The following is a 24,532-nucleotide window of genomic DNA, read 5'->3' as shown; positions in this document are numbered from 1 at the left end:
TGGCTCTGCTGACCAGGTTCTCAGGCTCTACAGCAGCTTGCTGACCTGGTTCTCTGGCTCTAGAGTGGCTCTGCTGACCTGGTTCTCTGGCTCTAAAACAGCTCTGCTGACCTGGTTCTCTGGCTCTAGAGCGGCTCTGCTGACCAGGTTTTCAGGCTCTAGAGTGGCTCTGCTGACCTGGTTTTCTGGCTCTACAGCAGCTCTGCTGACATGGTTCTCTGGCTCTACAATGGCTCTGCTGTCCTGGTTCTCTTGCTCTACAGCAGCTCTGCTGACCTGGTTTTCTGGCTCTAGAGCGGTTCTGCTGACCTGGTTCTCTAGAGCGGCTCTGCTGACCTGGTTCTCTGGAGCGGCTTTGCTGACCCGGTTCTCCGGATCTACAGCACTTCTGCTGACCTGGTGCTCTGGCTCTACAACAGCTCTGCTGACCTGGTTCTCTGGCTCTACAGGAGCTCTGCGGACCTGGTTCTCTGGCTCTACAGCAGCTCTGCTGACCTATTTCTAAGGTTCTACAGCAGCTCCGCTGACCTGGTTCTCTGGCTCTACAGCAGCCTGCTTTCCTGGTTCTCTGGCTCTTCAGCGGCTCTGCTGACCTGTTTCTCAGGCTCTACAATGGCTCTGCTGATCTGGGTCTCTGGCTCTACAACGGCTCTGCTGACTTGGTTCTATGGCTCTACAGCAGCTCTGCTGACCTTGTTCTCTGGCTCTAGAGCAGCTCTGCTGACCTGGTCCTCTGGCTCTAGAGCAGCTCTGCTGACCTGGTTCTCCGGCTGTAGAGCAGCTTTACTGACCTGGTTCTCCGGCTATAGAGCAGCTTTGCTGACCTGGTTCTCTGGCTCTAGAGCGGCTCTGCTGACCTGTTTCTCTGGCTCTACAGCAGCTCTCCTGACCTGGGTCTCAGGCTCTACAACGGCTCTGCTGACCTGGATCTCGGTCTCTACAACGGCTCTGCTGACTTGGTTCTATAGCTCTAGAGCAGCTCTGCTGACCTGGTTCTCTGGCTCTAGAGCAGCACTGCTGACCCGGGTAGCTGACCTGGTTCTCTGGCCCAGTTCTCTGGCTATAGAGCATCTCTGCTGACCTTGTTCTCTGGATCTACAGCAGCTCTGCTGACCTGCTTCTCTGGCTCTACAGCAGCTCTGCGGACTTGGTTCTCTGGCTCTACAGCAGCTCTGCCGACTTGGTTCTCTGGCTCTGCAGCAGCTCTGCTGACCTCGTTCTAAGGCTCTACAGCAGCTCGGCTGACCTGGTTCTCTGGCTCTACAGCAGCTTGCTGACCTGGTTCTCTGGCTATACAGCAGCTCTGCGGACCTGGTTCTCTGGCTCTACAGCAGCTCTGCTGACCTGGTTCTCTGGCTCTACAGCAGCTCTGCTGACCAGGTTCTCAGGCTCTAGAACAACTCTGCTGACCTTGTTCTCTGGCTCTAGAACAACTCTGCTGACCTGCTTCTCTGGCTCTACAGCAGCTCTGCGGACCTGCTTCTCTGGCTCTACAGCAGCTCTGCTGACTTGGTTCTCTGGCTCTACAGCAGCTCTGCTGATCTGGTTCTCTAGCTCTACAGCAGCTCTGCTGACCTGATTCCCTGGGTCTACAGCGCCACTGCTGACCGGTTTCTCTGGCTCTAGAGCAGCTCTGCTGACCTGGTTCTCTGGCGCTACAACTGCTCTGCTGACCAAGTTCTCTGGCTCTAGAGCAGCTCTGCTAACCTGGTTCTCTGGCTCTACAGCAGCTCTGCTGACCTGGTTCTCTGGCTCTACAGCAGCTCTGCTGACTTGGTTTCTCTGGCTCTACAGCAGCTCTGCGGACTTGGTTTCTCTGGCTCTACAGCAGCTCTTCTGACCTGGTTCTAAGGCTCTACAGCAGCTCCGCTGACCTGGTTCTCTGGCTCTACAACACCTCTGCTGACCTGGTTCTCTGGCCCAGTTCTCTGGCCATAGAGCAGCTCTGCTGACATCGTTCTCCAGATCTACAGCAGCTCTACTGACCTGGTGCTCTGGCTCTATAGCAGCTCTGCTGACCTGGTTCTCTGGCTATACAGCAGCTCTGCTGACCTGGTTCTATGGCTTTACAGCAGCTCTGCTGACCTTGTTCTCTGGCTCTAGAGCAGCTCTGCTGACCTGGTCCTCTGGCTCTCGAGCAGCTCTGCTGACCTGGTTCTCCGGCTCTAGAGCAGCTTTACTGACCTGGTTCTCCGGCTATAGAGCAGCTTTGCTGACCTGGTTCTCTGTCTCTAGAGCGGCTCTGCTGACCTGTTTCTCTGGCTCTACAGCAGCTCTCCTGACCTGGGTCTCAGGCTCTACAACGGCTCTGCTGACCTGGATCTCGGTCTCTACAACGGCTCTGCTGACTTGGTTCTATAGCTCTAGAGCAGCTCTGCTGACCTGGTTCTCTGGCTCTAGCGCAGCTCTGCTGACCCGGTTAGCTGACCTGGTTCTCTGGCCCAGTTCTCTGGCTATAGAGCATCTCTGCTGACCTTGTTCTCTGGCTCTACAGCAGCTCTGCTGACCTGCTTCTCTGGCTCTACAGCAGCTCTGCGGACTTGGTTCTCTGGCTCTACAGCAGCTCTGCCGACTTGGTTCTCTGGCTCTGCAGCAGCTCTGCTGACCTCGTTCTAAGGCTCTACAGCAGCTCGGCTGACCTGGTTCTCTGGCTCTACAGCAGCTTGCTGACCTGGTTCTCTGGCTATACAGCAGCTCTGCGGACCTGGTTCTCTGGCTCTACAGCAGCTCTGCTGACCTGGTTCTCTGGCTCTACAGCAGCTCTGCTGACCTGGTTCTCAGGCTCTAGAACAACTCTGCTGACCTTGTTCTCTGGCTCTAGAACAACTCTGCTGACCTGCTTCTCTGGCTCTACAGCAGCTCTGCGGACCTGCTTCTCTGGCTCTGCTGATCTGGTTCTCTAGCTCTACAGCAGCTCTGCTGACCTGATTCTCTGGGTCTACAGCGCCACTGCTGACCGGTTTCTCTGGCTCTAGAGCAGCTCTGCTGACCTGGTTCTCTGGCGCTACAACTGCTCTGCTGACCAAGTTCTCTGGCTCTAGAGCAGCTCTGCTAACCTGGTTCTCTGGCTCTACAGCAGCTCTGCTGACCTGGTTCTCTGGCTCTACAGCAGCTCTGCTGACTTGGTTTCTCTGGCTCTACAGCAGCTCTACTGACCTGGTTCTAAGGCTCTACAGCAGCTCCGCTGACCTGGTTCTCTGGCTCTACAACAGCTCTGCTGACCTGGTTCTCTGGCCCAGTTCTCTGGCCATAGAGCAGCTCTGCTGACATCGTTCTCCAGATCTACAGCAGCTCTACTGACCTGGTGCTCTGGCTCTATAGCAGCTCTGCTGACCTGGTTCTCTGGCTCTAGAGCGGCTCTGCTGACCTGGTTTTCAGGCTCTAGAGTGGCTCTGCTGACCTGGTTTTCTGGCTCTACAGCAGCTCTGCTGACATGGTTCTCTGGCTCTACAATGGCTCTGCTGTCCTGGTTCTCTTGCTCTACAGCAGCTCTGCTGACCTGGTTTTCTGGCTCTAGAGCGGTTCTGCTGACCTGGTTCCCTAGAGCGGCTCTGCTGACCTGGTTCTCTGGAGCGGCTCTGCTGACCCGGTTCTCCGGATCTACAGCTCTTCTGCTGACCTGGTGCTCTGGCTCTACAACAGCTCTGCTGACCTGGTTCTCTGGCTCTACAGCAGCTCTGCGGACCTGGTTCTCTGGCTCTACAGCAGCTCTGCTGACCTAGTTCTAAGGTTCTACAGCAGCTCCGCTGACCTGGTTCTCTGGCTCTACAGCAGCCTGCTGACCTGGTTCTCTGGCTCTTCAGCGGCTCTGCTGACCTGGTTCTCAGGCTCTACAATGGCTCTGCTGATCTGGGTCTCTGGCTCTACAACGGCTCTGCTGACTTCGTTCTATGGCTCTACAGCAGCTCTGCTGACCTTGTTCTCTGGCTCTAGAGCAACTCTGCTGACCTGGTCCTCTGGCTCTAGAGCAGCTCTGCTGACCTGGTTCTCCGGCTCTAGAGCAGCTTTACTGACCAGGTTCTCTGGCTATAGAGTAGCTTTGCTGACCTGGTTCTCTGGCTCTAGAGCGGCTCTGCTGACCTGTTTCTCTGGCTCTACAGCAGCTCTCCTGACCAGGTTCTCAGGCTCTAGAACAACTCTGCTGACCTTGTTCTCTGGCTCTAGAACAACTCTGCTGACCTGCTTCTCTGGCTCTACAGCAGCTCTGCGGACCTGCTTCTCTGGCTCTACAGCAGCTCTGCTGACTTGGTTCTCTGGCTCTACAGCAGCTCTGCTGATCTGGTTCTCTAGCTCTACAGCAGCTCTGCTGACCTGATTCCCTGGGTCTACAGCGCCACTGCTGACCGGTTTCTCTGGCTCTAGAGCAGCTCTGCTGACCTGGTTCTCTGGCGCTACAACTGCTCTGCTGACCAAGTTCTCTGGCTCTAGAGCAGCTCTGCTAACCTGGTTCTCTGGCTCTACAGCAGCTCTGCTGACCTGGTTCTCTGGCTCTACAGCAGCTCTGCTGACTTGGTTTCTCTGGCTCTACAGCAGCTCTGCGGACTTGGTTTCTCTGGCTCTACAGCAGCTCTACTGACCTGGTTCTAAGGCTCTACAGCAGCTCCGCTGACCTGGTTCTCTGGCTCTACAACACCTCTGCTGACCTGGTTCTCTGGCCCAGTTCTCTGGCCATAGAGCAGCTCTGCTGACATCGTTCTCCAGATCTACAGCAGCTCTACTGACCTGGTGCTCTGGCTCTATAGCAGCTCTGCTGACCTGGTTCTCTGGCTATACAGCAGATCTGCTGACCTGGTTCTATGGCTCTACAGCAGCTCTGCTGACCTTGTTCTCTGGCTCTAGAGCAGCTCTGCTGACCTGGTCCTCTGGCTCTCGAGCAGCTCTGCTGACCTGGTTCTCCGGCTCTAGAGCAGATTTACTGACCTGGTTCTCCGGCTATAGAGCAGCTTTGCTGACCTGGTTCTCTGGCTCTAGAGCGGCTCTGCTGACCTGTTTCTCTGGCTCTACAGCAGCTCTCCTGACCTGGGTCTCAGGCTCTACAACGGCTCTGCTGACCTGGATCTCGGTCTCTACAACGGCTCTGCTGACTTGGTTCTATAGCTCTAGAGCAGCTCTGCTGACCTGGTTCTCTGGCTCTAGAGCAGCTCTGCTGACCCGGTTAGCTGACCTGGTTCTCTGGCCCAGTTCTCTGGCTATAGAGCATCTCTGCTGACCTTGTTCTCTGGCTCTACAGCAGCTCTGCTGACCTGCTTCTCTGGCTCTACAGCAGCTCTGCGGACTTGGTTCTCTGGCTCTACAGCAGCTCTGCCGACTTGGTTCTCTGGCTCTGCAGCAGCTCTGCTGACCTCGTTCTAAGGCTCTACAGCAGCTCGGCTGACCTGGTTCTCTGGCTCTACAGCAGCTTGCTGACCTGGTTCTCTGGCTATACAGCAGCTCTGCGGACCTGGTTCTCTGGCTCTACAGCAGCTCTGCTGACCTGGTTCTCTGGCTCTACAGCAGCTCTGCTGACCTGGTTCTCAGGCTCTAGAACAACTCTGCTGACCTTGTTCTCTGGCTCTAGAACAACTCTGCCGACCTGCTTCTCTGGCTCTACAGCAGCTCTGCGGACCTGCTTCTCTGGCTCTACAGCAGCTCTGCTGATCTGGTTCTCTAGCTCTACAGCAGCTCTGCTGACCTGATTCTCTGGGTCTACAGCGCCACTGCTGACCGGTTTCTCTGGCTCTAGAGCAGCTCTGCTGACCTGGTTCTCTGGCGCTACAACTGCTCTGCTGACCAAGTTCTCTGGCTCTAGAGCAGCTCTGCTAACCTAGTTCTCTGGCTCTACAGCAGCTCTGCTGACCTGGTTCTCTGGCTCTACAGCAGCTCTGCTGACTTGGTTTCTCTGGCTCTACAGCAGCTCTACTGACCTGGTTCTAAGGCTCTACAGCAGCTCCGCTGACCTGGTTCTCTGGCTCTACAACAGCTCTGCTGACCTGGTTCTCTGGCCCAGTTCTCTGGCCATAGAGCAGCTCTGCTGACATCGTTCTCCAGATCTACAGCAGCTCTACTGACCTGGTGCTCTGGTTCTATAGCAGCTCTGCTGACCTGGTTCTCTGGCTCTAGAGCGGCTCTGCTGACCTGGTTTTCAGGCTCCAGAGTGGCTCTGCTGACCTGGTTTTCTGGCTCTACAGCAGCTCTGCTGACATGGTTCTCTGGCTCTACAATGGCTCTGCTGTCCTGGTTCTCTTGCTCTACAGCAGCTCTGCTGACCTGGTTTTCTGGCTCTAGAGCGGTTCTGCTGACCTGGTTCCCTAGAGCGGCTCTGCTGACCTGGTTCTCTGGAGCGGCTCTGCTGACCCGGTTCTCCGGATCTACAGCACTTCTGCTGACCTGGTGCTCTGGCTCTACAACAGCTCTGCTGACCTAGTTCTCTGGCTCTACAGCAGCTCTGCGGACCTGGTTCTCTGGCTCTACAGCAGCTCTGCTGACCTAGTTCTAAGGTTCTACAGCAGCTCCGCTGACCTGGTTCTCTGGCTCTACAGCAGCCTGCTGACCTGGTTCTCTGGCTCTTCAGCGGCTCTGCTGACCTGGTTCTCAGGCTCTACAATGGCTCTGCTGATCTGGGTCTCTGGCTCTACAACGGCTCTGCTGACTTCGTTCTATGGCTCTACAGCAGCTCTGCTGACCTTGTTCTCTGACTCTAGAGCAACTCTGCTGACCTGGTCCTCTGGCTCTAGAGCAGCTCTGCTGACCTGGTTCTCCGGCTCTAGAGCAGCTTTACTGACCAGGTTCTCCGGCTATAGAGCAGCTTTGCTGACCTGGTTCTCTGGCTCTAGAGCGGCTCTGCTGACCTGTTTCTCTGACTCTACAGCAGCTCTCCTGACCTGGGTCTCAGGCTCTACAACGGCTCTGCTGACCTGGATCTCGGTCTCTACAACGGCTCTGCTGACTTGGTTCTATAGCTCTAGAGCAGCTCTGCTGACCTGGTTCTCTGGCTCTAGAGCAGCTCTGCTGACCCGGTTAGCTGACCTGGTTCTCTGGCCCAGTTCTCTGGCTATAGAGCATCTCTGCTGACCTTGTTCTCTGGCTCTACAGCAGCTCTGCTGACCTGCTTCTCTGGCTCTACAGCAGCTCTGCGGACCTGGTTCTCTGGCTCTACAGCAGCTCTGCCGACTTTGTTCTCTGGCTCTACAGCAGCTCTGCTGACCTGCTTCTCTGGCTCTACAGCAGCTCTGCGGACCTGCTTCTCTCTGGCTCTACAACAGCTCTGCTGCCATGGTTCTCTGGCTCTAGAGCAGCTCTGCTGACCGGGTTCTCTGGCTCTAGAACGGCTCTGCTGACCGGGTTCTCTGGCTCTAGAACGGCTCTGCTGACCTGGTTCTGTGGCTCTACAGCACCTTTATGACCTGCTTCTCTGGCTCTGCAGCAGCTCTGCTGACCTCGTTCTCTGGCTCTCCAGCATCTCTGCTGACCTGGTTCTAAGATTCTACAGCAGCTCGGCAGACCTGGTTCTCTGGGTCTACAGCAGCTTGCTGACCTGGTTCTGTGGCTCTACAACACCTCTGCTGACCTGGTTCGCTGACCTGGTTCTCTGGCCCAGTTCTCTGGCCATAGAGCAGCTCTGCTGACATCGTTCTCCAGATCTACAGCAGCTCTACTGACCTGGTGCTCTGGCTCTATAGCAGCTCTGCTGACCTGGTTCTCTGGCTATACAGCAGCTCTGCGGACCTGGTTCTCTGGCTCTACAGCAGTTCTACTGACCTGGTTCTAAGGCTCTACAGCAGCTCCGCTGACCTGGTTCTCTGGCTCTACAACACCTCTGCTGACCTGGTTCGCTGACCTGGTCCTCTGGCCCAGTTTTCTGGCTATAGAGCAGCTCTGCTGACATCGTTCTCCAGATCTACAGCAGCTCTACTGACCTGGTGCTCTGGCGCTATAGCAGCTCTGCTGACCTGGTTCTCTGGCTATACAGCAGCTCTGCGGACCTGGTTCTCTGGCTCTACAGCAACTCTGCTGACCTGGTTCTCTGCCTTTACAGCAGCTCTGCTGACCAGGTTCTCAGGCTCTATAGCAGCTCTGCTAACCTGGTTCTCCGGCTCTGCAATGGCTCTGCTGACCAGGTTCTCAGGCTCACAGCAGCTTGCTGACCTGGTTCTCTGGCTCTAGAGTGGCTCTGCTGACCTGGTTCTCTGGCTCTAGAACAGCTCTGCTGACCTGGTTCTATGGCTCTAGAGCGGCTCTGCTGACCTGGTTTTCAGGCTCTAGAGTGGCTCTGCTGTCCTGGTTCTCTTGCTCTACAGCAGCTCTGCTGACCTGGTTTTCTGGCTCTAGAGCGGCTCTGCTGACCTGGTTCTCTGGAGCGGCTCTGCTGACCTGGTTCTCTGGAGAGGCTCTGCTGACCCGGTTCTCCGGATCTACAGCACTTCTGTTGACCTGGTGCTCTGGCTCTACAACAGCTCTGCTGACCTGTTTCTCTGGCTCTACAGCAGCTCTGCGGACCTGGTTCTCTGGCTCTACAGCAGCTCTGCTGACCTAGTTCTAAGGTTCTACAGCAGCTCCGCTGACCTGGTTCTCTGGCTCTACAGCAGCCTGCTGACCTGGTTCTCTGGCTCTTCAGCGGCTCTGCTGACCTGGTTCTCAGGCTCTACAACGGCTCTGCTGACCTGGGTCTCGGGCTCTACAACGGCTCTGCTGACTTGGTTCTATGGCTCTACAGCAGCTCTGCTGACCTGGTTCTCTGTCTCTAGAGCAGCTCTGCTCACCTAGTTCTCAGGCTTTACAACTGCTCTGCTGACCTGGTTCTATGGCTCTAAAACGGCTCTTCTGACCTGGTTCTATGGCTCTACAGCAGCTCTGCTGACTTGGTTCTCTGGCTCTAGTGCGGCTCTGCTGGCCTGGTTCCCTGGATCTACAGCAGCTCTGCTGACCTGGGTCTCAGGCTCTACAATGGGTCTGCTGACCTGGTTCTCTGGCTCTACAGAAGCTCTGCTGACCTGGTTCTAAGGTTCTACAGCAGCTCCGCTGACCTGGTTCTCTGGCTCTACAACGGCTCTGCTGACCTGGGTCTCGGCCTCTACAACGGCTCTGCTGACTTGGTTCTATAGCTCTACAGCAGCTCTGCTCACCTTGTTCTCTGGCTCTAGAGCAGCTCTGCTGACCTGGTCCTCTGGCTCTAGAGCAGCTCTGCTGACCTGGTTCTCCGGCTCTAGAGCAGCTTTACTGACCAGGTTCTCCGGCTATAGAGCAGCTTTGCTGACCTGGTTCTCTGGCTCTAGAGCGGCTCTGCTGACCTGTTTCTCTGGCTCTACAGCAGCTCTCCTGACCTGGGTCTCAGGCTCTACAACGGCTCTGCTGACCTGGATCTCGGTCTCTACAACGGCTCTGCTGACTTGGTTCTATAGCTCTAGAGCAGCTCTGCTGACCTGGTTCTCTGGCTCTAGAGCAGCTCTGCTGACCCGGTTAGCTGACCTGGTTCTCTGGCCCAGTTCTCTGGCTATAGAGCATCTCTGCTGACCTTGTTCTCTGGCTCTACAGCAGCTCTGCTGACCTGCTTCTCTGGCTCTACAGCAGCTCTGCGGACCTGCTTCTCTCTGGCTCTACAACAGCTCTGCTGCCATGGTTCTCTGGCTCTAGAGCAGCTCTGCTGACCGGGTTCTCTGGCTCTAGAACGGCTCTGCTGACCAGGTTCTCTGGCTCTAGAACGGCTCTGCTGACCTGGTTCTGTGGCTCTACAGCACCTTGATGACCTGCTTCTCTGGCTCTGCAGCAGCTCTGCTGACCTCGTTCTCTGGCTCTCCAGCATCTCTGCTGACCTGGTTCTAAGACTCTACAGCAGCTCGGCAGACCTGGTTCTCTGGCTCTACAGCAGCTTGCTGACCTGGTTCTGTGGCTCTACAACACCTCTGCTGACCTGGTTCGCTGACCTGGTTCTCTGGCCCAGTTCTCTGGCCATAGAGCAGCTCTGCTGACATCGTTCTCCAGATCTACAGCAGCTCTATTGACCTGGTGCTCTGGCTCTATAGCAGCTCTGCTGACCTGGTTCTCTGGCTATACAGCAGCTCTGCGGACCTGGTTCTCTGGCTCTACAGCAGCTCTACTGACCTGGTTCTAAGGCTCTACAGCAGCTCCGCTGACCTGGTTCTCTGGCTCTACAACACCTCTGCTGACCTGGTTCGCTGACCTGGTCCTCTGGCCCAGTTTTCTGGCCATAGAGCAGCTCTGCTGACATCGTTCTCCAGATCTACAGCAGCTCTACTGACCTGGTGCTCTGGCTCTATAGCAGCTCTGCTGACCTGGTTCTCTGGCTATACAGAAGCTCTGCTGACCTGGTTCTCTGCCCTTACAGCAGCTCTGCTGACCAGGTTCTCAGGCTTTATAGCAGCTCTGCTAACCTGGTTCTCCGGCTCTGCAATGGCTCTGCTGACCAGGTTCTCAGGCTCACAGCAGCTTGCTGACCTGGTTCTCTGGCTCTAGAGTGGCTCTGCTGACCTGGTTCTCTGGCTCTAGAACAGCTCTGCTGACCTGGTTCTCTGGCTCTAGAGCGGCTCTGCTGACCTGGTTTTCAGGCTCTAGAGTGGCTCTGCTGTCCTGGTTCTCTTGCTCTACAGCAGCTCTGCTGACCTGGTTTTCTGGCTCTAGAGCGGCTCTGCTGACCTGGTTCTCTAGAGCGGCTCTGCTGACCTGGTTCTCTGGAGAGGCTCTGCTAACCCGGTTCTCCGGATCTACAGCACTTCTGTTGACCTGGTGCTCTGGCTCTACAACAGCTCTGCTGACCTGTTTCTCTGGCTCTACAGCAGCTCTGCGGACCTGGTTCTCTGGCTCTACAGCAGCTCTGCTCACCTAGTTCTAAGGTTCTACAGCAGCTCCGCTGACCTGCTTCTCTGGCTCTACAGCAGCCTGCTGACCTGGTTCTCTGGCTCTTCAGCGGCTCTGCTGACCTGGTTCTCAGGCTCTACAACGGCTCTGCTGACCTGGGTCTCGGGCTCTACAACGGCTCTGCTGACTTGGTTCTATGGCTCTACAGCAGCTCTGCTGACCTGGTTCTCTGTCTCTAGAGCAGCTCTGCTCACCTAGTTCTCAGGCTTTACAACTGCTCTGCTGACCTGGTTCTATGGCTCTAAAACGGCTCTTCTGACCTGCTTCTATGGCTCTACAGCAGCTCTGCTGACTTGGTTCTCTGGCTCTAGTGCGGCTCTGCTGGCCTGGTTCCCTGGATCTACAGCAGCTCTGCTGACCTGGGTCTCAGGCTCTACAATGGGTCTGCTGACCTGGTTCTCTGGCTCTACAGAAGCTCTGCTGACCTGGTTCTATGGCTCTACAGCAGCTTACTGACCAGCTTCTCTGGCTCTACAGCAGCTTGATGACCTGCTTCTCTGGCTCTGCAGCAGCTCTGCTGACCTCGATCTAAGGCTCTACAGCAGCTCGGCTGACCTGGTTCTCTGGCTCTACAGCAGCTTGCTGACCTGGTTCTCTGGCTATACAGCAGCTCTGCGGACCTGGTTCTCTGGCTCTACAACAGCTCTGCTGACCTGGTTCTCTGGCTCTACAGCAGCTATGCTGACCTGGTTCTCAGGCTCTAGAACAACTCTGCTGACCTTGTTCTCTGGCTCTAGAACAACTCTGCTGACCTGCTTCTCTGGCTCTACAGCAGCTCTGCAGACCTGCTTCTCTGGCTCTACAGCAGCTCTGCTGACTTGGTTCTCTGGCTCTACAGCAGCTCTGCTGATCTGGTTCTCTAGCTCTACAGCAGCTCTGCTGACCTGGTTCCCTGGGTCTACAGCGCCACTGCTGACCGGTTTCTCTGGCTTTAGAGCAGCTCTGCTGACCTGGTTCTCTGGTGCTACAACTGCTCTGCTGACCAAGTTCTCTGGCTCTAGAGCAGCTCTGCTAACCTGGTTCTCTGGCTCTACAGCAGCTCTGCTGACCTGGTACTCTGGCTCTACAGCAGCTCTGCTGACCTGGTTCTCTGGCTCTACAGCAGCTCTGCTGACTTGGTTTCTTTGGCTCTACAGCAGCTCTGCTGACTTGGTTTCTATGGCTCTACAGCAGCTCTACTGACCTGGTTCTAAGGCTCTACAGCAGCTCCGCTGACCTGGTTCTCTGGCTCTACAACACCTCTTTTGACCTGGTTCGCTGACCTGGTCCTCTGGCCCAGTTTTCTGGCCATAGAGCAGCTCTGCTGACATCGTTCTCCAGATCTACAGCAGCTCTACTGACCTGGTGCTCTGGCTCTATAGCAGCTCTGCTGACCTGGTTCTCTGGCTATACAGCAGCTCTGCGGACCTGGTTCTCTGGCTCTACAGCAACTCTGCTGACCTGATTCTCTGCCTTTACAGCAGCTCTGCTGACCAGGTTCTCAGGCACTATAGCAGCTCTGCTAACCTGGTTCTCCGGCTCTGCAATGGCTCTGCTGACCAGGTTCTCAGGCTCTACAGCAGCTTGCTGACCTGGTTCTCTGGCTCTAGAGTGGCTCTGCTGACCTGGTTCTCTGGCTCTAGAACAGCTCTGCTGACCTGGTTCTCTGGCTCTAGAGCGGCTCTGCTGACCTGGTTTTCAGGCTCTAGAGTGGCTCTGCTGACCTGGTTTTCTGGCTCTACAGCAGCTCTATTGACATGGTTCTCTGGCTCTACAATGGCTCTGCTGTCCTGGTTCTCTTGCTCTACAGCAGCTCTGCTGACCTGGTTTTCTGGCTCTAGAGCGGTTCTGCTGACCTGGTTCTCTGGAGCGGCTTTGCTGACCCGGTTCTCCGGACCTACAGCACTTCTGCTGACCTGGTGCTCTGGCTCTACAACAGCTCTGCTGACCTGGTTCTCTGGCTCTACAGGAGCTCTGCGGACCTGGTTCTCTGGCTCTACAGCAGCTCTGCTGACCTATTTCTAAGGTTCTACAGCAGCTCCGCTGACCTGGTTCTCTGGCTCTACAGCAGCCTGCTGACCTGGTTCTCTGGCTCTTCAGCGGCTCTGCTGACCTGTTTCTCAGGCTCTACAATGGCTCTGCTGATCTGGGTCTCTGGCTCTACAACGGCTCTGCTGACTTGGTTCTATGGCTCTACAGCAGCTCTGCTGACCTTGTTCTCTGGCTCTAGAGCAGCTCTGCTGTCCTGGTGCTCTGGCTCTAGAGCAGCTCTGCTGACCTGGTTCTCCGGCTCTAGAGCAGCTTTACTGACTTGGTTCTCCGGCTATAGAGCAGCTTTCCTGACCTGGTTCTCTGGCTCTAGAGCGGCTCTGGTGACCTGTTTCTCTGGCTCTACAGCAGCTCTCCTGACCTGGGTCTCAGGCTCTACAACGGCTCTGCTGACTTGGATCTCGGTCTCTACAACGGCTCTGCTGACTTGGTTCTATAGCTCTAGAGCAGCTCTGCTGACCTGGTTCTCTGGCTCTAGAGCAGCTCTGCTGACCCGGTTAGCTGACCTGGTTCTCTGGCCCAGTTCTCTGGCTATAGAGCATCTCTGCTGACCTTGTTCTCTGGCTCTACAGCAGCTCTGCTGACCTGCTTCTCTGGCTCTACAGCAGCTCTGCGGACTTGGTTCTCTGGCTCTTCAGCGGCTCTGCTGACCTGGTTCTCAGGCTCTACAACGGCTCTGCTGACCTGGGTCTCGGGCTCTACAACGGCTCTGCTGACTTGGTTCTATGGCTCTACAGCAGCTCTGCTGACCTGGTTCTCTGTCTCTAGAGCAGCTCTGCTCAACTAGTTCTCAGGCTTTACAACTGCTCTGCTGACCTGGTTCTATGGCTCTAAAACGGCTCTTCTGACCTGCTTCTATGGCTCTACAGCAGCTCTGCTGACTTGGTTCTCTGGCTCTAGTGCGGCTCTGCTGGCCTGGTTCCCTGGATCTACAGCAGATCTGCTGACCTGGGTCTCAGGCTCTACAATGGGTCTGCTGACCTGGTTCTCTGGCTCTACAGAAGCTCTGCTGACCTGGTTCTATGGCTCTGCAGCAGCTTACTGACCAGCTTCTCTGGCTCTACAGCAGCTTGATGACCTGCTTCTCTGGCTCTGCAGCAGCTCTGCTGACCTCGTTCTAAGGCTCTACAGCAGCACGGCTGACCTGGTTCTCTGGCTCTACAGCAGCTTGCTGACCTGGTTCTCTGGCTATACAGCAGCTCTGCGGACCTGGTTCTCTGGCTCTACAACAGCTCTGCTGACCTGGTTCTCTGGCTCTACAGCAGCTATGCTGACCTGGTTCTCAGGCTCTAGAAAACCTCTGCTGACCTTGTTCTCTGGCTCTAGAACAACTCTGCTGACCTGCTTCTCTGGCTCTACAGCAGCTCTGCAGACCTGCTTCTCTGGCTCTACAGCAGCTCTGCTGACTTGGTTCTATGGCTCTACAGCAGCTCTGCTGATCTGGTTCTCTAGCTCTACAGCAGCTCTGCTGACCTGGTTCCCTGGGTCTACAGCGCCACTGCTGAGAGGTTTCTCTGGCTTTAGAGCAGCTCTGCTGACCTGGTTCTCTGGTGCTACAACTGCTCTGCTGACCAAGTTCTCTGGCTCTAGAGCAGCTCTGCTAACCTGGTTCTCTGGCTCTACAGCAGCTCTGCTGACCTGGTACTCTGGCTCTACAGCAGCTCTGCTGACCTGGTTCTCTGGCTCTACAGCAGCTCTGCTGACTTGGTTTCTTTGGCTCTACAGCAGCTCTGCTGACTTGGTTTCTCTGGCTCTACAGCAGCTCTACTGACCTGGTTCCAAGGCTCTACAGCAGCTCCGCTGACCTGGTTCTCTGGCTCTACAACACCTCTTTTGACCTGGTTCACTGACCTGGTCCTCTGGCCCAGTTTTCTGGCCATAGAGCAGCTCTGCTGACATCGTTCTCCAGATCTACAGCAGCTCTACTGACCTGGTGCTCTGGCTCTATAGCAGCTCTGCTGACCTGGTTCTCTGGCTATACAGCAGCTCTGCGGACCTGGTTCTCTGGCTCTACAGCAACTCTGCTGACCTGATTCTCTGCCTTTACAGCAGCTCTGCTGACCAGGTTCTCAGGCACTATAGCAGCTCTGCTAACCTGGTTCTCCGGCTCTGCAATGGCTCTGCTGACCAGGTTCTCAGGCTCTACAGCAGCTTGCTGACCTGGTTCTCTGGCCCTAGAGTGGCTCTGCTGACCTGGTTCTCTGGCTCTAGAACAGCTCTGCTGACCTGGTTCTCTGGCTCTAGAGCGGCTCTGCTGACCTGGTTTTCAGGCTCTAGAGTGGCTCTGCTGACCTGGTTTTCTGGCTCTACAGCAGCTCTATTGACATGGTTCTCTGGCTCTACAATGGCTCTGCTGTCCTGGTTCTCTTGCTCTACAGCAGCTCTGCTGACCTGGTTTTCTGGCTCTAGAGCGGTTCTGCTGACCTGGTTCTCTAGAGCGGCTCTGCTGACCTGGTTCTCTGGAGCGGCTTTGCTGACCCGGTTCTCCGGACCTACAGCACTTCTGCTGACCTGCTTCTCTGGCTCTACAACAGCTCTGCTGACCTGGTTCTCTGGCTCTACAGGAGCTCTGCGGACCTGGTTCTCTGGCTCTACAGCAGCTCTGCTGACCTATTTCTAAGGTTCTACAGCAGCTCCGCTGACCTGGTTCTCTGGCTCTACAGCAGCCTGCTGACCTGGTTCTCTGGCTCTTCAGCGGCTCTGCTGACCTGTTTCTCAGGCTCTACAATGGCTCTGCTGATCTGGGTCTCTGGCTCTACAACGGCTCTGCTGACTTGGTTCTATGGCTCTACAGCAGCTCTGCTGACCTTGTTCTCTGGCTCTAGAGCAGCTCTGCTGACCTGGTGCTCTGGCTCTAGAGCAGCTCTGCTGACCTGGTTCTCCGGCTCTAGAGCAGCTTTACTGACTTGGTTCTCCGGCTATAGAGCAGCTTTGCTGACCTGGTTCTCTGGCTCTAGAGCGGCTCTGCTGACCTGTTTCTCTGGCTCTACAGCAGCTCTCCTGACCTGGGTCTCAGGCTCTACAACGGCTCTGCTGACCTGGATCTCGGTCTCTACAACGGCTCTGCTGACTTGGTTCTATAGCTCTAGAGCAGCTCTGCTGACCTGGTTCTCTGGCTCTAGAGCAGCTCTGCTGACCCGGTTAGCTGACCTGGTTCTCTGGCCCAGTTCTCTGGCTATAGAGCATCTCTGCTGACCTTGTTCTCTGGCTCTACAGCAGCTCTGCTGACCTGCTTCTCTGGCTCTACAGCAGCTCTGCGGACTTGGTTCTCTGGCTCTACAGCAGCTCTGCCGACTTGGTTCTCTGGCTCTGCAGCAGCTCTGCTGACCTCGTTCTAAGGCTCTACAGCAGCTCGGCTGACCTGGTTCTCTGGCTCTACAGCAGCTTGCTGACCTGGTTCTCTGGCTATACAGCAGCTCTGCGGACCTGGTTCTCTGGCTCTACAGCAGCTCTGCTGACCTGGTTCTCAGGCTCTAGAACAACTCTGCTGACCTTGTTCTCTGGCTCTAGAACAACTCTGCTGACCTGCTTCTTTGGCTCTACAGCAGCTCGGCGGACCTGCTTCTCTGGCTCTACAGCAGCTCTGCTGACTTGGTTCTCTGGCTCTACAGCAGCTCTGCTGATCTGGTTCTCTAGCTGTACAGCAGCTCTGCTGACCTGATTCCCTGGGTCTACAGCGCCACTGCTGACCGGTTTCTCTGGCTCTAGAGCAGCTCTGCTGACCTGGTTCTCTGGCGCTACAACTGCTCTGCTGACCAAGTTCTCTGGCTCTAGAGCAGCTCTGCTAACCTGGTTCTCTGGCTCTACAGCAGCTCTGCTGACCTGGTTCTCTGGCTCTACAGCAGCTCTGCTGACTTGGTTTCTCTGGCTCTACAGCAGCTCTGCTGACTTGGTGTCTCTGGCTCTACAGCAGCTCTACTGACCTGGTTCTAAGGCTCTACAGCAGCTCCGCTGACCTGGTTCTCTGGCTCTACAACACCTCTGCTGACCTGGTTCGCTGACCTGGTTCTCTGGCTCAGTTCTCTGGCCATAGAGCAGCTCTGCTGAAATCGTTCTCCAGATCTACAGCAGCTCTACTGACCTGGTGCTCTGGCTCTATAGCAGCTCTGCTGACCTGGTTCTCTGGCTATACAGCAGCTCTGCTGACCTGGATCTCTGGCTCTACAGCAACTCTGCTGACCTGGTTCTCTGCCTTTACAGCAGCTCTGCTGACCAGGTTCTCAGGCTCTAGAACAACTCTGCTGACCTTGTTCTCTGGCTCTAGAACAACTCTGCTGACCTGCTTCTCTGGCTCTACAGCAGCTCTGCGGACCTGCTTCTCTGGCTCTACAGCAGCTCTGCTGACTTGGTTCTCTGGCTCTACAGCAGCTCTGCTGATCTGGTTCTCTAGCTCTACAGCAGCTCTGCTGACCTGATTCCCTGGGTCTACAGCGCCACTGCTGACCGGTTTCTCTGGCTCTAGAGCAGCTCTGCTGATCTGGTTCTCTGGCGCTACAACTGCTCTGCTGACCAAGTTCTCTGGCTCTAGAGCAGCTCTGCTAACCTGGTTCTCTGGCTCTACAGCAGCTCTGCTGACCTGGTTCTCTGGCTCTACAGCAGCTCTGCTGACTTGGTTTCTCTGGCTCTACAGCAGCTCTGCTGACTTGGTTTCTCTGGCTCTACAGCAGCTCTACTGACCTGGTTCTAAGGCTCTACAGCAGCTCCGCTGACCTGGTTCTCTGGCTCTACAACACCTCTGCTGACCTGGTTCTCTGGCCCAGTTCTCTGGCCATAGAGCAGCTCTGCTGACATCGTTCTCCAGATCTACAGCAGCTCTACTGACCTGGTGCTCTGGCTCTATAGCAGCTCTGCTGACCTGGTTCTCTGGCTATACAGCAGCTCTGCTGACCTGGTTCTATGGCTCTACAGCAGCTCTGCTGACCTTGTTCTCTGGCTCTAGAGCAGCTCTGCTGACCTGGTCCTCTGGCTCTAGAGCAGCTCTGCTGACCTGGTTCTCCGGCTCTAGAGCAGCTTTACTGACCTGGTTCTCCGGCTATAGAGCAGCTTTGCTGACCTGGTTCTCTGGCTCTAGAGCGGCTCTGCTGACCTGTTTCTCTGGCTCTACAGCAGCTCTCCTGACCTGGGTCTCAGGCTCTACAACGGCTCTGCTGACCTGGATCTCGGTCTCTACAATGGCTCTGCTGACTTGGTTCTATAGCTCTAGAGCAGCTCTGCTGACCTGGTTCTCTGGCTCTAGAGCAGCTCTGCTGACCCGGTTAGCTGACCTGGTTCTCTGGCCCAGTTCTCTGGCTATAGAGCATCTCTGCTGACCTTGTTCTCTGGCTCTACAGCAGCTCTGCTGACCTGCTTCTCTGGCTCTACAGCAGCTCTGCGGACTTGGTTCTCTGGCTCTACAGCAGCTCTGCCGACTTGGTTCTCTGGCTCTGCAGCAGCTCTGCTGACCTCGTTCTAAGGCTCTAGAACAACTCTGCTGACCTTGTTCTCTGGCTCTAGAACAACTCTGTTGACCTGCTTCTCTGGCTCTACAGCAGCTCTGCGGACCTGCTTCTCTGGCTCTACAGCAGCTCTGCTGACTTGGTTCTCTGGCTCTACAGCAGCTCTGCTGATCTGGTTCTCTAGCTCTACAGCAGCTCTGCTGACCTGGTTCCCTGGGTCTACAGCGCCACTGCTGACCGGTTTCTCTGGCTCTAGAGCAGCTCTGCTGACCTGGTTCTCTGGCGCTACAACTGCTCTGCTGACCAAGTTCTCTGACTCCAGAGCAGCTCTGCTAACCTGGTTCTCTGGCTCTACAGCAGCTCTGCTGACCTGGTTCTCTGGCTCTACAGCAGCTCTGCTGACCTGGTTCTCTGGCTCTACAGCAGCTCTGCTGACTTGGTTTCTCTGGCTCTACAGCAGCTCTGCTGACTTGGTTTCTCTGGCTCTACAGCAGCTCTACTGACCTGGTTCTAAGGCTCTACAGCAGCTCCGCTGACCTGGTTTTCTGGCTCTACAACACCTCTGCTGACCTGGTTCGCTGACCTGGTCCTCTGGCCCAGTTTTCTGGCCATAGAGCAGCTCTGCTGACATCGTTCTCCAGATCTACAGCAGCTCTACTGACCTGGTGCTCTGGCTCTATAGCAGCTCTGCTGACCTGGTTCTCTGGCTATACAGCAGCTCTGCGGACCTGGTTCTCTGGCTCTACAGCAACTCTGCTGACCTGGTTCTCTGCCTTTACAGCAGCTCTGCTGACCAGGTTCTCAGGCTCTATAGCAGCTCTGCTAACCTGGTTCTCCGGCTCTGCAATGGCTCTGCTGACCAGGTTCTCAGGCTCTACAGCAGCTTGCTGACCTGGTTCTCTGGCTCTAGAGTGGCTCTGCTGACCTGGTTCTCTGGCTCTAGAACAGCTCTGCTGACCTGGTTCTCTGGCTCTAGAGCGGCTCTGCTGACCAGGTTTTCAGGCTCAAGAGTGGCTCTGCTGACCTGGTTTTCTGGCTCTACAGCAGCTCTGCTGACATGGTTCTCTGGCTCTACAATGGCTCTGCTGTCCTGGTTCTCTTGCTCTACAGCAGCTCTGCTGACCTGGTTTTCTGGCTCTAGAGCGGTTCTGCTGACCTGGTTCTCTAGAGCGGCTCTGCTGACCTGGTTCTCTGAAGCGGCTCTGCTGACCCGGTTCTCCGGATCTACAGCACTTCTGCTGACCTGGTGCTCTGGCTCTACAACAGCTCTGCTGACCTGGTTCTCTGGCTCTACAGGAGCTCTGCGGACCTGGTTCTCTGGCTCTACAGCAGCTCTGCTGACCTATTTCTAAGGTTCTACAGCAGCTCCGCTGACCTGGTTCTCTGGCTCTACAGCAGCCTGCTTTCCAGGTTCTCTGGCTCTTCAGCGGCTCTGCTGACCTGTTTCTCAGGCTCTACAATGGCTCTGCTGATCTGGGTCTCTGGCTCTACAACGGCTCTGCTGACTTGGTTCTATGGCTCTACAGCAGCTCTGCTGACCTTGTTCTCTGGCTCTAGAGCAGCTCTGCTGACCTGGTCCTCTGGCTCTAGAGCAGCTCTGCTGACCTGGTTCTATGGCTCTACAGCAGCTTACTGACCAGCTTCTCTGGCTCTACAGCAGCTTGATGACCTGCTTCTCTGGCTCTGCAGCAGCTCTGCTGACCTCGCTCTAAGGCTCTACAGCAGCACGGCTGACCTGGTTCTCTGGCTCTACAGCAGCTTGCTGACCTGGTTCTCTGGCTATACAGCAGCTCTGCGGACCTGGTTCTCTGGCTCTACAACAGCTCTGCTGACCTGGTTCTCTGGCTCTACAGCAGCTATGCTGACCTGGTTCTCAGGCTCTAGAACAACTCTGCCGACCTTGTTCTCTGGCTCTAGAACAACTCTGCTGACCTGCTTCTCTGACTCTACAGCAGCTCTGCAGACCTGCTTCTCTGGCTCTACAGCAGCTCTGCTGACTTGGTTCTCTGGCTCTACAGCAGCTCTGCTGATCTGGTTCTCTAGCTCTACAGCAGCTCTGCTGACCTGGTTCCCTGGGTCTACAGCGCCACTGCTGACCGGTTTCTCTGGCTTTAGAGCAGCTCTGCTGACCTGGTTCTCTGGTGCTACAACTGCTCTGCTGACCAAGTTCTCTGGCTCTAGAGCAGCTCTGCTAACCTGGTTCTCTGGCTCTACAGCAGCTCTGCTGACCTGGTACTCTGGCTCTACAGCAGCTCTGCTGACCTGGTTCTCTGGCTCTACAGCAGCTCTGCTGACTTGGTTTCTTTGGCTCTACAGCAGCTCTGCTGACTTGGTTTCTATGGCTCTACAGCAGCTCTACTGACCTGGTTCTAAGGCTCTACAGCAGCTCCGCTGACCTGGTTCTCTGGCTCTACAACACCTCTTTTGACCTGGTTCGCTGACCTGGTCCTCTGGCCCAGTTTTCTGGCCATAGAGCAGCTCTGCTGACATCGTTCTCCAGATCTACAGCAGCTCTACTGACCTGGTGCTCTGGCTCTATAGCAGCTCTGCTGACCTGGTTCTCTGGCTATACAGCAGCTCTGCGGACCTGGTTCTCTGGCTCTACAGCAACTCTGCTGACCTGATTCTCTGCCTTTACAGCAGCTCTGCTGACCAGGTTCTCAGGCACTATAGCAGCTCTGCTAACCTGGTTCTCCGGCTCTGCAATGGCTCTGCTGACCAGGTTCTCAGGCTCTACAGCAGCTTGCTGACCTGGTTCTCTGGCTCTAGAGTGGCTCTGCTGACCTGGTTCTCTGGCTCTAGAACAGCTCTGCTGACCTGGTTCTCTGGCTCTAGAGCGGCTCTGCTGACCTGGTTTTCAGGCTCTAGAGTGGCTCTGCTGACCTGGTTTTCTGGCTCTACAGCAGCTCTATTGACATGGTTCTCTGGCTCTACAATGGCTCTGCTGTCCTGGTTCTCTTGCTCTACAGCAGCTCTGCTGACCTGGTTTTCTGGCTCTAGAGCGGTTCTGCTGACCTGGTTCTCTGGAGCGGCTTTGCTGACCCGGTTCTCCGGACCTACAGCACTTCTGCTGACCTGGTGCTCTGGCTCTACAACAGCTCTGCTGACCTGGTTCTCTGGCTCTACAGGAGCTCTGCGGACCTGGTTCTCTGGCTCTACAGCAGCTCTGCTGACCTATTTCTAAGGTTCTACAGCAGCTCCGCTGACCTGGTTCTCTGGCTCTACAGCAGCCTGCTGACCTGGTTCTCTGGCTCTTCAGCGGCTCTGCTGACCTGTTTCTCAGGCTCTACAATGGCTCTGCTGATCTGGGTCTCTGGCTCTACAACGGCTCTGCTGACTTGGTTCTATGGCTCTACAGCAGCTCTGCTGACCTTGTTCTCTGGCTCTAGAGCAGCTCTGCTGTCCTGGTGCTCTGGCTCTAGAGCAGCTCTGCTGACCTGGTTCTCCGGCTCTAGAGCAGCTTTACTGACTTGGTTCTCCGGCTATAGAGCAGCTTTCCTGACCTGGTTCTCTGGCTCTAGAGCGGCTCTGCTGACCTGTTTCTCTGGCTCTACAGCAGCTCTCCTGACCTGGGTCTCAGGCTCTACAACGGCTCTGCTGACTTGGATCTCGGTCTCTACAACGGCTCTGCTGACTTGGTTCTATAGCTCTAGAGCAGCTCTGCTGACCTGGTTCTCTGGCTCTAGAGCAGCTCTGCTGACCCGGTTAGCTGACCTGGTTCTCTGGCCCAGTTCTCTGGCTATAGAGCATCTCTGCTGACCTTGTTCTCTGGCTCTACAGCAGCTCTGCTGACCTGCTTCTCTGGCTCTACAGCAGCTCTGCGGACTTGGTTCTCTGGCTCTTCAGCGGCTCTGCTGACCTGGTTCTCAGGCTCTACAACGGCTCTGCTGACCTGGGTCTCGGGCTCTACAACGGCTCTGCTGACTTGGTTCTATGGCTCTACAGCAGCTCTGCTGACCTGGTTCTCTGTCTCTAGGGCAGCTCTGCTCAACTAGTTCTCAGGCTTTACAACTGCTCTGCTGACCTGGTTCTATGGCTCTAAAACGGCTCTTCTGACCTGCTTCTATGGCTCTACAGCAGCTCTGCTGACTTGGTTCTCTGGCTCTAGTGCGGCTCTGCTGGCCTGGTTCCCTGGATCTACAGCAGATCTGCTGACCTGGGTCTCAGGCTCTACAATGGGTCTGCTGACCTGGTTCTCTGGCTCTACAGAAGCTCTGCTGACCTGGTTCTATGGCTCTGCAGCAGCTTTCTGACCAGCTTCTCTGGCTCTACAGCAGCTTGATGACCTGCTTCTCTGGCTCTGCAGCAGCTCTGCTGACCTCGTTCTAAGGCTCTACAGCAGCACGGCTGACCTGGTTCTCTGGCTCTACAGCAGCTTGCTGACCTGGTTCTCTGGCTATACAGCAGCTCTGCGGACCTGGTTCTCTGGCTCTACAACAGCTCTGCTGACCTGGTTCTCTGGCTCTACAGCAGCTATGCTGACCTGGTTCTCAGGCTCTAGAACAACTCTGCTGACCTTGTTCTCTGGCTCTAGAACAACTCTGCTGACCTGCTTCTCTGGCTCTACAGCAGCTCTGCAGACCTGCTTCTCTGGCTCTACAGCAGCTCTGCTGACTTGGTTCTATGGCTCTACAGCAGCTCTGCTGATCTGGTTCTCTAGCTCTACAGCAGCTCTGCTGACCTGGTTCCCTGGGTCTACAGCGCCACTGCTGAGAGGTTTCTCTGGCTTTAGAGCAGCTCTGCTGACCTGGTTCTCTGGTGCTACAACTGCTCTGCTGACCAAGTTCTCTGGCTCTAGAGCAGCTCTGCTAACCTGGTTCTCTGGCTCTACAGCAGCTCTGCTGACCTGGTACTCTGGCTCTACAGCAGCTCTGCTGACCTGGTTCTCTGGCTCTACAGCAGCTCTGCTGACTTGGTTTCTTTGGCTCTACAGCAGCTCTGCTGACTTGGTTTCTCTGGCTCTACAGCAGCTCTACTGACCTGGTTCCAAGGCTCTACAGCAGCTCCGCTGACCTGGTTCTCTGGCTCTACAACACCTCTTTTGACCTGGTTCACTGACCTGGTCCTCTGGCCCAGTTTTCTGGCCATAGAGCAGCTCTGCTGACATCGTTCTCCAGATCTACAGCAGCTCTACTGACCTGGTGCTCTGGCTCTATAGCAGCTCTGCTGACCTGGTTCTCTGGCTATACAGCAGCTCTGCGGACCTGGTTCTCTGGCTCTACAGCAACTCTGCTGACCTGATTCTCTGCCTTTACAGCAGCTCTGCTGACCAAGTTCTCAGGCACTATAGCAGCTCTGCTAACCTGGTTCTCCGGCTCTGCAATGGCTCTGCTGACCAGGTTCTCAGGCTCTACAGCAGCTTGCTGACCTGGTTCTCTGGCTCTAGAGTGGCTCTGCTGACCTGGTTCTCTGGCTCTAGAACAGCTCTGCTGACCTGGTTCTCTGGCTCTAGAGCGGCTCTGCTGACCTGGTTTTCAGGCTCTAGAGTGGCTCTGCTGACCTGGTTTTCTGGCTCTACAGCAGCTCTATTGACATGGTTCTCTGGCTCTACAATGGCTCTGCTGTCCTGGTTCTCTTGCTCTACAGCAGCTCTGCTGACCTGGTTTTCTGGCTCTAGAGCGGTTCTGCTGACCTGGTTCTCTAGAGCGGCTCTGCTGACCTGGTTCTCTGGAGCGGCTTTGCTGACCCGGTTCTCCGGACCTACAGCACTTCTGCTGACCTGGTGCTCTGGCTCTACAACAGCTCTGCTGACCTGGTTCTCTGGCTCTACAGCAGCTCTGCGGACCTGGTTCTCTGGCTCTACAGCAGCTCTGCTGACCTATTTCTAAGGTTCTACAGCAGCTCCGCTGACCTGGTTCTCTGGCTCTACAGCAGCCTGCTGACCTGGTTCTCTGGCTCTTCAGCGGCTCTGCTGACCTGTTTCTCAGGCTCTACAATGGCTCTGCTGATCTGGGTCTCTGGCTCTACAACGGCTCTGCTGACTTGGTTCTATGGCTCTACAGCAGCTCTGCTGACCTTGTTCTCTGGCTCTAGAGCAGCTCTGCTGACCTGGTGCTCTGGCTCTAGAGCAGCTCTGCTGACCTGGTTCTCCGGCTCTAGAGCAGCTTTACTGACTTGGTTCTCCGGCTATAGAGCAGCTTTGCTGACCTGGTTCTCTGGCTCTAGAGCGGCTCTGCTGACCTGTTTCTCTGGCTCTACAGCAGCTCTCCTGACCTGGG

Source organism: Triturus cristatus, chromosome 1_1 (genome assembly GCF_964204655.1).
Source record: "Triturus cristatus chromosome 1_1, aTriCri1.1, whole genome shotgun sequence".
Lineage (NCBI taxonomy): Eukaryota > Metazoa > Chordata > Amphibia > Caudata > Salamandridae > Triturus > Triturus cristatus.
The sequence above is the reverse complement of the archived record's forward strand: the minus strand, read 5'-3'. Positions refer to the sequence as shown.